The sequence below is a fragment of the Oryctolagus cuniculus genome, chromosome 21, assembly GCF_051225735.1.
Source record: "Oryctolagus cuniculus isolate XC-2025 breed Fujian yellow rabbit chromosome 21, ASM5122573v1, whole genome shotgun sequence".
NCBI classification, from domain to species: Eukaryota; Metazoa; Chordata; class Mammalia; order Lagomorpha; family Leporidae; genus Oryctolagus; species Oryctolagus cuniculus.
In genome coordinates, this window is record NC_142887.1 from 32,244,779 (window position 1) to 32,260,224 (window position 15,446).

General features: G+C 49.7%; 1 protein-coding gene and 2 pseudogenes across 1 annotated transcript in view; 2 read left to right on the plus strand and 1 right to left on the minus strand.

Annotated features, from left to right (window-relative positions):
• Window positions 1–15,446, minus strand: part of IGLL1 (immunoglobulin lambda like polypeptide 1) — a 257,330-nt gene that overhangs the window by 25,302 nt on the left and 216,582 nt on the right. The gene's annotated exons all lie outside the window — the stretch shown is intronic.
• Window positions 3,799–5,264, plus strand: LOC103346700 (protein APCDD1 pseudogene; annotated as a pseudogene).
• On the plus strand, window positions 5,065–6,442 carry LOC127489169 (GPI-anchor transamidase component PIGT pseudogene; annotated as a pseudogene).

The window sequence follows — 15,446 nt, forward strand, 5'->3', positions numbered from 1 at the left end:
GTCTTCCATCCGCTGGTTCACTCCCCAAATGGCCACAATGGCTGGAGCTGGGCAGATCTGAAGCCAGGAACTTCCTCCAGGTCACCCAAGTGGGTGTGGGGATCAAACGCTTGGGCCATCTTCGACTGCTGGGTCTTGAACCGGTGCCCATATAGGATGCCAGCACTGCAGGCCAGGGCTTTAACCCACTGCACCACAGCGCTGGCCCTGAGCCTATCTAGTACTTTTGTTGAGGCTTCAGTTTTTGTGTAGCAGGTGTTGTGGTGCAGTGGATAAAGTGGGTTAAGAGCACTGGTTGGAATCCCAGCTGCTCCACTTCTAATCCAGCTTCCTGCTAATAAGGGTCTTGGGAAAGCAGTGGAAGATGGTCCAAGTGCTTGGGCCCCTGCACCCATGTGGGAGACCTAGATGGAGTTCCTGGCCCCTGGCTTTGGCCTGGCCTAGATCTGGCTGTTGTAGACATTTGGGGAGTGAACCAGCAGATGGAAGATTCTCTCTGTCTCTCCCTCCCTCTTTCTCTTTTTCAAATAGGCAAGTAGATCATTCATTTTAAAAATTTATGCATATATGATCACACCTAATGCAAACATAATTTCACATCTTCCTTTCCAGCTGGGGTCCTTTAGTTTCTTTTTCTTCTCTAATTGTTCTGGCTGGGCAATGGTGACTAACATGTCAATGAACCTGGGACTGCAAATACCTCATCTAGGGGTGATTTTACTTCCTTTGCACATGCAATTTATTGATTTTAAAGGCAGAGTTAGAGAGAGAGACAGAGAGAGAGGTCTTCCATCCACTGGTTCACTCCCCAAATGGCCACAACGGCTGGAACTAGGCCAATCTGAAGCCAGGAGCCAGGAGCTTCTTCTGGGTCTCCCATGTGGGTGTGCACAGGAGCCCAAAGACTTGGGCCATCCTCTGCTGCCTTCCCAGGCACACTAGCAGAGAGCTGGAGAAGAAGTGGAACAACTGGGACTTAAAGCGGTGCCCATATGGGATGCTGGTATCACAGGCAGCAGCTTTACCCACTACACACAATGCCAGCCCCAGGAGTTTTCAACACTTAAGCTAGTCCACATTGACCCCCAGGATTCACCTATTACCATTTGTGATTTCCCACCCACGTTCTACCTCCAGCAGGGGCCTCTGCCCGGGTAAAGCTGTGATTCTTTGATCTGCCAGTCACATCCGTTTTCGGAGGAATGTTTTGTCTGTGACCTCATCTCTCATGTATCCAAGGAAAGTTAATTTTCAGTTTGTTAAGCTTTTCTCTTGTTTTGAAGCTGTGAGTGCCAAGCCCCATGTTTCCTACATTGGCCCACATCCTGGAAATCTATTTGTCCTTTTTGTTTTAAATAATGGAAATTTAGGTTTGCTTGTTTCACCAGCAGGTGGTCTCTTATCATCCCTTTTCCTGAACAAAAGGGAAGTGATGTACCAGGAAGAGTTCAATTTTTGAAAAATAGGAATAAGTGGCATCCTAGAATTAAAGCCTGGGCACCAGGCAGCCTTGAGTGTTCTTTCCCTGTTCTTCCTCGTGTGTGAGCTTTGACATCAGGTCTGTCCTGTCTGGCTGAGAGAAGTCTAAACATGTGGAGCATGGACTCTCATTAGTGGAAGTGTTACTGAAACCTAAGTCCTCATCAACAGTGACAGATTAACGAGGACAAAGCTGGAGGATGAAAGAAAGAGCAAGTTTAATTATCTACCAGTGGATGAGGAGGGTAGCAGTATCCTCCATGGGGTGGTCTGGAGGTCTTAAGAAGTGCAAAAGAGCAGGTTGGGCTGCAAGTCAGGAGTTGAAGGTAGGGGCTGAGGAACAGGTAGATGACAAAACTGTTTCATAACAGGGTGTGTTATCAACCTCAGATATCAATGTGGGGGCCAGTGCTGTGGCGTAGCGGGTAAAGCATCCACCTGCAGTGCCACCATCCCATATGGCCACCAATTCAAGTCCCGGCTGCTACACTTCTGATCCAGCTCTCTGCTCTGGCCTGGGAAAGCAGTGGAAGATGGCCCAAGTCCTTGAGACCCTGCACCAACATGGGAGACCCAGAGGAAGCTCCTGGCTCCTGGCTTCAGATCGGCATAGTACAGGCCATTGTGGCCAAATGGGGAGTGAACAAACAGATGGGAGACTTTTCTCTCTCTCTGCCTAACTATTTCAAGTAAATAAATCTTTTTTAAAAAAAGATAAATTTAGGGACAGGTGTTTGGCATAGCAGTTAGGATGTCTCTTGGAATCACTGCCTCACGTATCAGAGCACTTGGTTTTGAGTCTCAGCTCTGCTTCTAATTCCAGCATTCTTGCTAATGCACACCTGAGAGTCAGCAGGTTAAATGGCTCAAGTAGTTGGGTGCCTACCACCCATATGGGAGGCCTGCATTGAGTTCCTGGCTGCCAGCTTTGGTCCAGCCCTGGCCTTTGTGGGCATCTAGAGAGGGAACCAGTGGATGGAAGAGTTCTGTCTATGTGCGGGTAATTAGGCACACGAGGCAATTCAAAGATGGTGCCCAAAGGAAGTAAAGTGGGTGGAACCCAAAGCTAATTGGCCACACAACATCAGGGGAAGTGATGACAACTGATGATGAGTGTATAGACATATGGCTAGTCCTATAAAAAACTGCCCCATAAACTGACCTTTTAAGTGATTGGTTGGTCCTTATGCCCTGCCCCAATGACTCTGCAGTTTTGTGCTTTAAAAGCCTTTGTTATGCGTGCAATAAACGAGTTCTTGCTTGACTTGACGCCCCTCTTCATCTGATTGTCTCCGGGATCAGAAGGCTGTGGAACGGGCAAGCGGCGCACTTACCTTTCCTCAGACCCAGTCCATCCTTGTTCGGGTGAACTAAGACCCTGCATCTGGCACCCAACGTGGGGCTCAAACCGTAACTTTTCGGCTGAGGCTAAGCAGTCTCTCAGGGTAAGTGAAACCCTCAGTATGGGTAATGCAGTTTCATCCAAAGAGGACAAGACCTTAAAGGCCTTACAGGACTTGGGAGAGCCCAAAGACTCAGAGGAAGATGGCAGGGAAAGAGAATGGGCTAAGAGTAATCAGGAAGCAAAAACGAAAGTAAAAGTCACTCCACCTAACCCATCTGCCCCAGAGGGACTGGAACCCCCCCCCATACCTCCCGGGGGCAGAGGTGGCCTCCCCCTATGTAGAGCCACGGAGGGAGCTACGTGATCTGGACCCTTGCGATTGCTCAGGAGGAGGGAGGAGAAATGAGAGGACCTATGTGGGAGCAGCCACTGGCATGGCAGCGGCTATGCCACTTTCTCTGTTGGTGCTGCTGACCCTGGGGCCAGGCGGCTGGGGCCAGGCAGAGTCCCCACACGACACTGTGCGGGAGGATCACCACGCATGGAGCCCAGTGGGGACCACAGGAGCTGGAGTGGCAGTGGTAGGGGTGGCCCCGGGCCAGCAGTGGCCTCGGCATGGGGCCGACAGCTGCCACCTGCTGGGTTGAGCGGCAGCGCGGACCCAGAGGATGATGGCAGTAAGTGCTGGGGCTGGCAGCTTGGGCGGGGGCCGCAGGTGGGGGAAGGGGAGGGCTGCAGCTCTGGGCCCCTCTCTCCACTGCCGAACAAAGCAGGGGACGCAGGGCCGGGCGAGGAGAGGCCGGGGTGGCTCGCCAAGAGGCCATGATGTGGACGCGGGCCGGCCATGGACCCTGGCCTGACAGTGCCGAGCAAGTGTGCGCCTCGCACCACTGCACTGTGCCCACCGGGTATGGGGTGCTCTGCAGCCGCCTGAGGCCAGGGTCTATTCTGGCTGCCTGCAGGCTACAGCCGAGGAGTGGTGTCGGCACACGCCCCATGCCTGAGCACTCCTGGACCCAGCTGGAGGCGGAGGGTGGTGCGCGCCGAGTTGCGGGGCTGCACAAGCACCAGTTTGGAGCGTGGCGAGCGGGCGCGCCCCGAGGAGCACTGGAGATGTCCTGGCCGTGTCGCCTCCTGTTCAGATACCTGTTCCCGGCCCTCCTGCTGCACAGGCTGGGAGAGGGTTCTGCTCTCCCTCATCTAGACAGCAGGACCCATCCTAGGTCCTTGGACAAGAGCGCCTGGAGGGCTTTCAAGGAATCCCAGTGCCATCACATGCTGAAACATCTGCACAATGGCGTGCACATCACCGTGCAGATGCCACCCACCACTGAGGGCCACTGGGTCTCCATGGGCCAGGTGAAGTCAGACCTGAAGTCAGATCGGGTCCAGAGTTCATCACCCAGTCTTACAGATTCTACAACAACAACACCTTTCAGGTCTACCAGTTTTATTATGGCAGCAACAAACCCCACCTACACCCTCATCATCTGAGGCAAGATCCACCTCCGCCAGGCCTCCTGGATCATCCGTGGTGGCAGCGAAGCTGACTGCCACCTGCACACCATGCAGGTCATCTGCCACTTGGAGGCAGTCACTGAGCAGCTCAGCCAGTGCATGAACCACACGTGCCCGGGCTTCCTGGCCACGGGGACCCCTGGGTGCAGGACGTGGCTTACAACCTGTGGTGGGAGGAGAATGGCTGAGAGTACACCAAAGCCGTGAACTTCACATGCATGAGCTGCAGCTGGTCTGGGTGGAGAAGCAGTACCTGCGCCACAACCTGGACCACCTGGTGGAGGAGCTCTTTCTTGGCCATATCCACACCGATACCGCCCAGTGAATGTTCTACTGGCCATCCAGTTACCAGCCTCTGCTGCAGAATGCTAAGAACCACGACCATGCCTGCACAGCCCGTCGCATCATCTTCCTCCCCTTTCTCTTTCAGACTCCCAGGTGGTCTTTTTCTTAGCCCGCTGCCTCTTAAAAGTCAGCCCAGACCCCGTTTCCCCTTGGAGGGCTTCCCCTGTAGGAGCTGAGCTTGGGACCCCACCTTTGGAAACTGGCTGCCCCTGTCATCTCAGGGCCTCACCCTTAGCACCACACCTACCCCGCTGTTGGCCTTGTTTGCTCCTCCATGGAGCCAAATCTCCCTTTGCCACTGTGCGCCACCACCCTAGCATGGGCCACACTGGACCACTTCCACCTGCAGGCTGAGGCCCTGATCACACCGCTGATGCACACCATTACCCACTACCACGTACCAGGATGTCATCCGGGACAGCTGAAAGACCTATGCAGTCTACCTGCTCGACACAGCCCTGATCAACAGCTCTCTCAGCCTCCAGCTCAAGTGGAAGAGACCCCAGAGAGCAAGGCCCCACCGGTGCCCTTCCTGCACGCCTAGCACTATGTGAGTGGCTACAGGCTGCAGAAGGGGCAGCTGAGCACCCTGCTGTACAACACCCACCCATACCGCGCCTTCCCCGTGCTGCTGCTGGACACTGTGCCCTGGTACCTGCGGCTCTACGTGCACACGCTCACCATCACATCCAAGGGCAAGGAGAACAAACCAAGTTACATCCACTACCAGCCTGCCCAGGACTGCCTGCAGCCCCACCTCCTGGAGATGCTCATTCAGCTGCCCGCCAGCTCAGTCACCACGATCTCCATCCAGTTTGAGTGAGCCTTGCTCACGTGGACCGAGTACACTCCAGACCCCAACCACGGCTTCTCTGTCAGCCCACCCATCCTCAGTGCCATTGTGCCCAGTTTGGTGGCAGCCACACCAGTGGACTGGGAAGAGAGCCCCCTCTTCAGTACCCTATTCCCGGTCTTCAATGGCCCCAGCTGCTTTGTGCGACACTGTACATGGAGCCACTGCTGGTGAGCCTGCCAACGCCGGACTTCAGCATGCCCTACAATGTGATATGCCTCACATGCACTGTGGTGGCTGTGTGCTACGGCTCCTTCTACAACCTCCTCACCAGAACCTTCCACATTGAGGAGCCTAGCACCGGCAGCCTGGCCAAGAGGCTGGCCTAAATGAAAAACTTTTAAAACAAAAAGGGGGGACCAGCCCCCATCTCAATGGGGGTGTGAGACTACAGGGATGGGTCACTGGATTAGTCAGAAGGGTCTCAGGAAAATATCTGGAACGGATGTCAAATTGTTAATGAGACCTTAGGCCAATGGGTGGCACCCCAGAAGGGAGGGATGTTTTGGCCATGCAGGGCTACAGGACTCACACTTTGTATTTTGACAGGGGTATTGGTACACAGCAATGATTCCTGCATGCTAATGATCCTCATCCCCCACGTACTGTATCACCCAAATGAAGAAGTGGCGGTGTGCCTACACCGGCGTCAGCAATGAGAGGTTATGACCGCTGTGGCAGTAACCACACTCATAGGTTTGGGTGCCACAGGGGTTGGCGTAGGAGCTTCATTTTTAATAAAACAAAAGAGGGGCTCCAGGAAGTACAGGTCAGTATGACAAAATTAATAATAATAATAATAATAAAACCTCTGTGTAGCCAGGACGTACTTCCTAATGGAGGTGTCCATATGCTCGAACCTCAAACGAGGTGGGCGATCGGCTGAAACAAAAAAGGAGGGACCTGCGGGGAAATTAGACACATGAGGCAATTCAAAGATGGCACCCAAAGGAAGTAAGGTGGGCGGAACCCAAAGTTGTTTACCACCAAAGCTAATTGGCTACACAACATCAGGGGAAGTGACGACAACTGATGATGAGTGTATAGACATATGGCTAGTCCTATAAAAAAACGGCCTGTAAACTGACCTTTTAAGTGATTGGTTGGTCCTTATGCCCTGCCCCAATGACTCTGCAGTTTTGTGCTTCAAAAGGCTTTGTTATGCATGCAATAAACAAGTTCTTGCTTGACTTGACTTCCCTCTGTGTCTGTCTCCAGGATCGGGAGGCTGGGGAACAGGTGAGTGGCTGCCAACTTTGGCTTGGTCCAGCCCTGGCCTTTGTGGGCATTTAGAGAAGTACCCAGTGATGGAAGAGTTCTGTCTATGTGTAGCTTTCTGCATTTTAAATAAATGATTATTTAAAGGTTTACTTTGGTGCAAAATATTTTTAAATACGTGCATGTAGTTTTTGTTTCATAAAACTGCATTTTTTCATGAACTTTCTGATGACTTTTTTAAAAATTTATTTGACAGGTAGAGTTACAGACAGTGAGAGAGAGACAGAGAGAAGGGTCTTCCTTCCGTTGGTTCACCCCCCAAGTGGCCGCTACAGCCAGCACTGTGCCGATCCGAAGCCAGGAGCCAGTTGCCTCCTCCTGGTCTCCCATGTGGGTGCAGGAGCTCAAGCACTTGGGCCATCCTCCACTGCCCTCCTGGGTGACAACAGAGAGCTGGACTGGAAGTGGAGCAACTGGGACTAGAACCTGGTGCCAATATGGGATGCCATCACTGCAGGTGGAGGATTAACCAAGTGAGCCATGGCACCAGCCCCGCTGATGACTTTTTATATGCATATGGAGGCAGGCTGCTTAGGATGCCTACATATCTTTTTTTTTTTTTTGACTGGCAGAGTTAAACAGTGAAAGAGAAAGGTCTTCCTTATGTTGGTTCACCCCCCAAATGGCTGTTACGGCTGGTGCGCTGCGCCGTTCCAAAGCCAGGAGCCAGGTGCTTTCTCCTGGTCTCCCATGCAGGTGCAGGGCCCAAGCACTTGGGCCATCCTCCACTGCCTTCCTGGACCACAACAGAGAGCTGTACTGGAAGAGGAGCAGCCAGGACAGAACCAGTGCCCCAACTGGGACTAGAGTCCAGAGTACTGGCGCCGCAGGCAGAGGATTAGCCTACTGAGCCATGGTGCCAGCCAAGGATGCCTACATCTCTTATCAGGAACTCGGCTCCCCTCACAATTCTGGCTTCCTGCTGATGCGCACCCTAGGAGGCAGGGTAGTTGACTCCTGTAGTTGATTCCTGTCACCCACATGGTAAACAGATATACTTCTGGGCTCCTGGCTTCAGCCTGTGCCATCTCTGGCTACTGTGGGCCTTTGAGGAATGATCCAGCAAATGGAAGATATTCATTCATTCATTCATTCATTTGCTCACTTGCTCACCCTTGTTCTTCATCTCCCTTTCCTCCCTCCCCCTCCCCCTCCCTCTCTCTCTCTCCTTCGCCCTCGCCCTCGCCCTCACCCATTTAAGTCAATAAAAATCAAGTTTAAAAATGGTTCAGAACGGGGCTGGTGTTGTAGCATAGCAAGTTAAGCCTCTGCCTGTGATGCCGGCATCCCATATGGATGCTGGTTTGTGTCCCGGCTGCTCCACTTCCAGTTCCCTGCCAAGGTACCTGGGAAAGCAGCAGAAGATAGCCCAAGAACTTGGGCCCCTGTACCCATGTGAGAGATTGGGAAGAAGCTCCTGGCTTTGTCCAGGCCCAGTCCTGACTGTAGTCACCACTTGGGGAGTGAACTAGCAGCCAGAGCCCCAGGAGGTCTCCTCTGAACCACCTGACCTAAGCGTCCTGATAGTGAGCAGGCCACTGAAGATGGTCACTGTGAAAGCTTCAAGAGCATAAGCAGGCAGAATGGGATGTGAATGGCACCATCCCCCCTTCTATGACAAAGGCTTCCTGGACCAAAGCCTGCCTATTTGCTGCCGACACATCCAAAACAGACAGGCCCACTGCTTACCTGCTGCTTTCCTTTCTTTTCTATGAATTTTTTTTTTTTTGACAGGCAGAGTGGACAGAGAGAGAGACAGAGAGAGAAAGGTCTTCCTTTGCCGTTGGTTCACCCTCCAATGGCCGCCGCTGCAGCCGGTGCACCGCGCTGATCCGATGGCAGGAGCCAGGATCCAGGTGCTTTTCCTGGTCTCCCATGGGGTGCAGGGCCCAAGCACCTGGGCCATCCTCCACTGCACTCCCTGGCATAAGCAGAGAGCTGGCCTGGAAGAGGGGCAACCAGGACAGAATCCGGCGCCCCGACCAGGACTAGAACCCGGTGTGCCGGCGCCGCAAGGCTGAGGATTAGCCTATTGAGCCACGGCGCCGGCCTTTTCTATGAATTTTTTTTCAGTTTTAAGATGCAACAAGTTTTAACATTTTGCCATATCACTTTTCTCATAGACATTATATACATACGCATATAATGCTTGAAAAGAGGGATATTAAAATCACAAGGGATTCACGACAATGATCATCACGTGGGAAATGAGGGGTGTGTGGTCATACACATGGCATGATTCAGTGAAGCAATATGTGTAACTATGCACCCACACAATTATTCTGGGTTTTCAAAATTATTCTGGGAGTTCAAAAGTGCACCCTTTCTATTGTAGAGTGAGTCCAGATGACGACAGAAACATCTGAGATGGGATCACAAGGATACTGGTGTCTTCTGATTTCTACAAAATTGCCTGTTTCTCTTATAACTTAGGAATTAAATACAAAATGAATCAAAAAACTGTACTAAATTGTTTATGGTTTTTTTTTACAACTCCATGAATATACTAAAAAGAGTTGTGCACTTTAAATGGATAAATTGTGAGGGGTGGGAATTATATCTCAACAAACCTGTTTTATTTATTTTATTTTATTTTTTTGACAGGCAGAGTGGACAGTGAGAGAGACCGAGAGAGAGGTCTTCCTTTGCTGTTGGTTCACCCTCCAATGGCCGCCGCGGCCGGCGCACTGCGGCTGGCGCACTACGCTGATCTGAGGGCAGGAGCCAGGTACTTATCCTGGTCTCCCATGGGGTGCAGGGCCCAAGTACTTGGGCCATCCTCCACTGCACTCCCAGGCCACAGCAGAGAGCTGGCCTGGAAGAGGGGCAACCGGGACAGAATCTGGTGCCCTGACCGGGACTAGAACCTGGTGTGCTAGCGCCGCAAGGCAGAGGATTAGCCTAGTGAGCCGCAGCGCCAGCAAACCTGTTTCATTTTTAAGATTTATTTGAAAGAGTTACAGAGAAAGACAGAAGGAGGGAGAGAGAGAGATCTTCCTTCTGCTTGTTCACTCCCAAAATAGCTACAACAGTCAGGGCTGGGCCAGGCTGAAGCCAGGAGCCTCCTTTAAGTCTCCCATGTGGGCACAGGGTTTCCAAGGACTTGAGCCATTCTCCACTGCTTTCCCAGGCACACCAGCAGGGAGTTGGATTGGAAGTGGAGTAATCAGGACCCTAACCGGTCCATATGGGATGCCATCATCACAGTTGGCAGCTCTACCCGCCATGCCACAGTGCCGGCCCCTGTTAATTTATTCTAATCCAGCACATTGATATATGTAGCTGCTTTTTTTATAGTGAAAACCCTGAGCAGTCTAGATATGTGTCAGCAGTTGAACAGTTAAATAAACTGTGTGGACACTTATAGTATGGAGTATCAGAATGCATGGATTTCAAAAACTTTTGCACCAAAATAAACTTACCTTTTAATTCCATTTTCCAGGAACTTTTCAAAGCACCCTTATACTACTCAGGAATAAAAGGGATGGATTGATGATAAGTGGGGGGGGGGAGGAGTTTAAACTACAGAGTGAAGAAAGCCGATCTCAGATTATATACTCGGTAATGTCTGCTGAGATATCAGTCCTTAAGTGGCAAAGAATGGAGATGGAGAACAGGCTGAGGGTTTCCAACACTTACGTAGGAAGTGGAGGTAGAAGGGAGATGGGTGTCCCTGTAAAACCTGAATTTGAAGAATCTTCTGGAGATGGGAAATTCCATATCTTGACTCTCTCCATGATAATATCCTGGTTTTGACATTGTTCTTTCATTTTGTAAGATGCTACAAATGGAATAAAGTAGAAAAGGGGAACATGGGTTATATTTCTTACAACTGCATGGAAGCCTAAATTACCTCAATTTTTAGTTGAGGTAGTTTTAGTTCAATTTTTTAAAATCCGTTGAAATCCTGCCACTGTAAAAGTAATAGAAGTGGGACTGGCATTGTGGCATAGCAGGTTAGGCCTCTGCCTGTGACACAGGCCTCCCAAATGGGCGTCAGTTCGAGTTCCAGCTATTCCACTTCCAATGGAGCTCCCTGCCAATGTGCCTAGGAAAGCAGTGGAGAATGACCCAAGTGCCTGATGCCCTGCACCCACATGGAAGTCCTGGAAGAAGCTCCTGGATCCTGGCTTCAGCTTGGCACAGTCCCCATGGCCATTTAGGGAGTGAACCAGCAGATGTCTGATCTCTAATTCTTTCAAAAAGAATTTTTATAAACAAAAGAATTTAGCAATAGTAGCATATTGCATGTGACTTGGGCTGCCTCACACATCTCATCTCTCTAACTGATCTGATCAGATAACCTCCATTTTTTTATTTTGTTCAGACCGGAAGACCAGATCTGCAAGTCAGAATCTTGTCAAATTTGACGTGAGTGATGTCTAAAGAGTGTTCTCAAAGAATAACAGAGGTAAAAGGAGTGGAATCTTCTACTCCACGAAAAAGTCCCAAAGCTCTTAGCCGTGTAGAAAGCTATTTTAGCACAATGGGCAGTTACCTGGAAGAAAAGTTTGACTTGAGAGAATATTTGTGAACATAAGGGTTGCAGTCAAATTTCGTGACTCAAAACAAATTTCCTTTGGAGAGAATAGTACATAAAGAAGACAATGATGACAAGAGCTTTTCATGTAGCCTAGAGAATTATCAGAAAATGTATGTGATTGAAACCCCATGCCAGTTGTGAGAAGTGTGGACAATAGCTTAGCTGCAGTTTAGTTTTCACTCAACGCCAAAATAGTGGTGGTGGAGCTAGGCCAGACTTCAGTCAGTGTCAGATGTTTGGAACTAGAGGATTCACACTGGAGAAAACCATCTGAGTGTGAAGAATGTGCAGAAGTCTTTACCCCAGCATTCATCTTCTTACCACCTGAGACCACGCACTGGAGGAAAGCCCTATGCAGCTGTGGAATGTAGGGAAACCGATACCCACAGACAATCCTTTATTCAACAGAAGAGGAAGGATCTATACTGCAGAATGTGACCAATGTGGAAAAGCTTTGTGATGGAACACACCACATAACCCAGTACCAGCAAATTCATCCTGGAAAGAAACTGTATCCATACAAATGCAAAAAATGCCACATCTTGCCACAGAAGTACATACCATCAGAGAACTCACACTGAAGAGAAACCCCACAGTGTAATGAGTGTGGCAAAAGCTGTGCCCAAAGTGCTTATCTGATTCAATACTGTAAGACGCACAGTGGAGAAAACACTTTGGAATGTGGAAAGGCCTTCACTGTAAATGCACAGCTTGCTCAACCTCAGAGGATTCATGTGAGACAGAAACTTTAAGAATGCACCAGTGAAAAAATTCAGACTAGAGAGAATTCAAAAATCACTTAATATGGGAAATCTTTCAAAGTGATAGTGCTGGCATTCTTTTTTTTTTATTTTTAGTTTTTTTGACAGGCAGAGTGGACAGTGAGAGAGAGACAGAGAGAAAGGTCTTCCTTTGCCGTTGGTTCACCCTCCAATGGCTGCTGCAGCCAGCGCACCACGCTGATCCAATGGCAGGAGTCAGGTGCTTCTCCTGGTCTCCCATGGGGTGCAGGGCCCAAGCACTTGAGCCATCCTCCACTGCACTCCCTGGCCACAGCAGAGAGCTGGCCTGGAAGAGGGGTAACCGGGACAGAATCTGGCACCCCAACCGGGACTAGAACCCAGTGTGCCGGTGCTGCAAGGTGGAGGATTAGCCTAGTGAGCCACGGTGCCAGCCTCGCTGGCATTCTTTAACATCAATAAATAAAAGAAACTATAAGTCCAATTGTGGAAAATGATTTCATGTTATGCATTCAATAATACACACATCATTAATAAAGCTGCCAAAGTAACATTTTTTAAAAATATCTATTTCAAAGAGTTGCACAGAGAAGGAGAGGGAGAGATGGGGGGGTCTTCCATCCTCTGGGTCACTCCCCCAGTGGCTGCAACGGCCAGAGCTGTGCTGATCCAAAGCCAGGAGCCAGGAGCCAGGAGCTTCTTCTGGGTCTCCCATGTGGGTGCAGGGCCCCAAGGACTTGGGCCATCTTTTACTGCTTTCCCAGGCCATAGCAGAGAGCTGGATCAGAAGTGGAGCAGCCAGGACTTGAACTGGTGCCCATATGGGATGCTGGCATGGCAGGTGGTGGCTTTACCTGCTACACCACAGTGCCAAGCCCCCTACTAGTTCTGTAACTGTGTGTGGTCCAGATACCAAGTGATATCTAGGATCTATTCTTGAAGTGTTCCATTTTACATAAGTATAAACAAAGATTTGAGAAGCTGGATGAAGGAAGGAGGGAGGGTGGCCCAGCCTGACAACTGGGAGCTGTAGTTCACGTCAAGTCCATGGACTCCCCCTCACACCTATTCTGCCCAGGACAGACTCTGACCTTAGACTATGAGTTTGACTCAATTGTGATAGAAACCCTTGTTCTTGCCTCTTTGTGTGGAGTGATTGTGGGGGCTGAGATGGCGGGAATGCCAGATCCCTTTCTCCCTCAGTACTGGACGCTGATGCACATTCCCTAACCTCCATTAACCATTCTCCTGTGCCAGAGGTCTCAGAACTAATCTTCCCAGCCATGCTACAGCTTGGACAGCTGGGCAGGGTTCCTTGCTTCTGCAGTTAAGACCCCAGTTCTGGGAGGAATCTGAGAAAGGAGGAGCCTCCAGGCTGAGATGGGGAAAATTCACTCCCTCTCCACAGAGGTCTAGTCTTGACCCTCAGATAATGCTTCCAAGAACAGGAAATACCACGCTCCAGTGACAAACTGGCCTTCCCTCACTTAGCCTAGTTGTGGTTTCTGTGAGGAGTAACTAGAGGCTTAATTAGGGGACTGGGCATCAGGCTGGACACGTGGCTCCCTTCCTGGAAGGACAGAGGGTTGGACACTCACTGAAAGATGGGGAAAGGTAAACTCACCCGTGAGGCTGAACAACCTCCATCATGTCCTACTGCACCTCCAGACTGAAACAGGGTTGGCTGCTTCTGAAGAGCTTTGCAAGAAAACAAGGTGTTTGTTCTAACACAAATATAAAATGAGCCAAACCGCAGTCTATGATTCCTATTGGAGCGGCAGGCATCTGGCAGGTAACACTACCTGGGATGCCACATCCCATACTGCAGCGCCCAGGGTGGGCTGGGTTCCGGCTCTCGCTTTTGATTCCAGCTACCTGCTAAGGCACACTCTGGGGGACAGTGATGATGGGTTAAGTATGTGGGTTTCTGCACCATGTAAGAGACCCAGATAGAGAGCCAGCGCCACGGCTCACTAGGCTAATCCTCCGCCTTGCGGCACCGGCACACCGGGTTCTAGTCCCGGTCGGGGCACCAGATTCTGTCCCGGTTGCCCCTCTTCCAAGCCAGCTCTCTGCTGTGGCCCGGGAGTGCAGTGGAGGATGGCCCAAGTGCTTGGGCCCTGCACCCCATGGGAGAACAGGAGAAGCACCTGGCTCCTGCCATCGGACAGGCATAGTATGCTGGCTGCAGCGCACTGGCCGTGGCAGCCACTGGAGGGTGAACCAACAGCAAAGGAAGACCTTTCTCTCTGTCTCTCTCTCTCTCACTGTCCACTCTGCCTGTCAAAAAAAATACCTCTAAGTCATGCCATATTTTCAAATAGTCTTTTTTTGTGCATTTTTGTAACTTTATCTTTTTTTAACTTTTATTTAATGAATATAAATTTCCAAAGTACGATTTATGGATTACAATGGCTTCCCCCACATACCGTCCCTCCCACCCACTACCCTCCCCTTTCCCACTCCCTCTCCCCTTCCATTCACATCAAGATTAATTTTCGATTATCTTAATATACAGAAGATCAGCTTAGTATACATTAAGTAAGGATGTCAACAGTTTGCTCCCAGAAACATAAAGTGAAAAATAATAGATGATTTTTTAAATGATGATGAAATCAGATCAGACCTATTGTCATGTTTAATCCCAGTGAGATTCAAGTTGGGAGTTGATAATTTCTTTTTTTTTTTTTACAGAGGATCAGTTTAGTATACATAAAGATTTCAACAGTTTGCACCCCCATAGAAACACAGAGTGAAATATACTGTTTGAGTAATCGTTATAGCATTAAGTCTCAATGTACAGCACGCTAAGGACAGAGATCCTGCATGAGGAGTAAGTGCACAGTGACTCCTGTTGTTGACTTTACCAATTGACACTCCTGTCTATGGCATCAGTAGTCTCCCTATGCACCAGTCATGAATTTCCAAGGCTATGGAAGCCTTTTGAGTTCACTGACTCTTACCTTATTTAGACAAGGTCTTTTTTAAAACTTTTATTTAATGAATATAAATTTCCAAAGAACAGCTTATGTATTACAATGGCTTCCCTCCCCCAAAACTTCCCTCCCACCTGCAACCCTCTCCTTTCCTGCTCCCTCCCCCCTTCCATTCACATCAAGATTCATTTTCAATTCTCGTTATATACAGAAGATCTGTTTAGTATATATTAAGTAAAGATTTCAACAGTTTGCACCCACATACAAACACAAAGTGAAAAATACTGATTGAGTACTAGTTATAGCCTTAAGTCACAATGTACAGCACATTAAGGACAGAGATCCTACATGTGGAGTAAGGGCACAGTGACTCCTGTTGTTGACTTAACAAATTGACACTCTTGTTTAT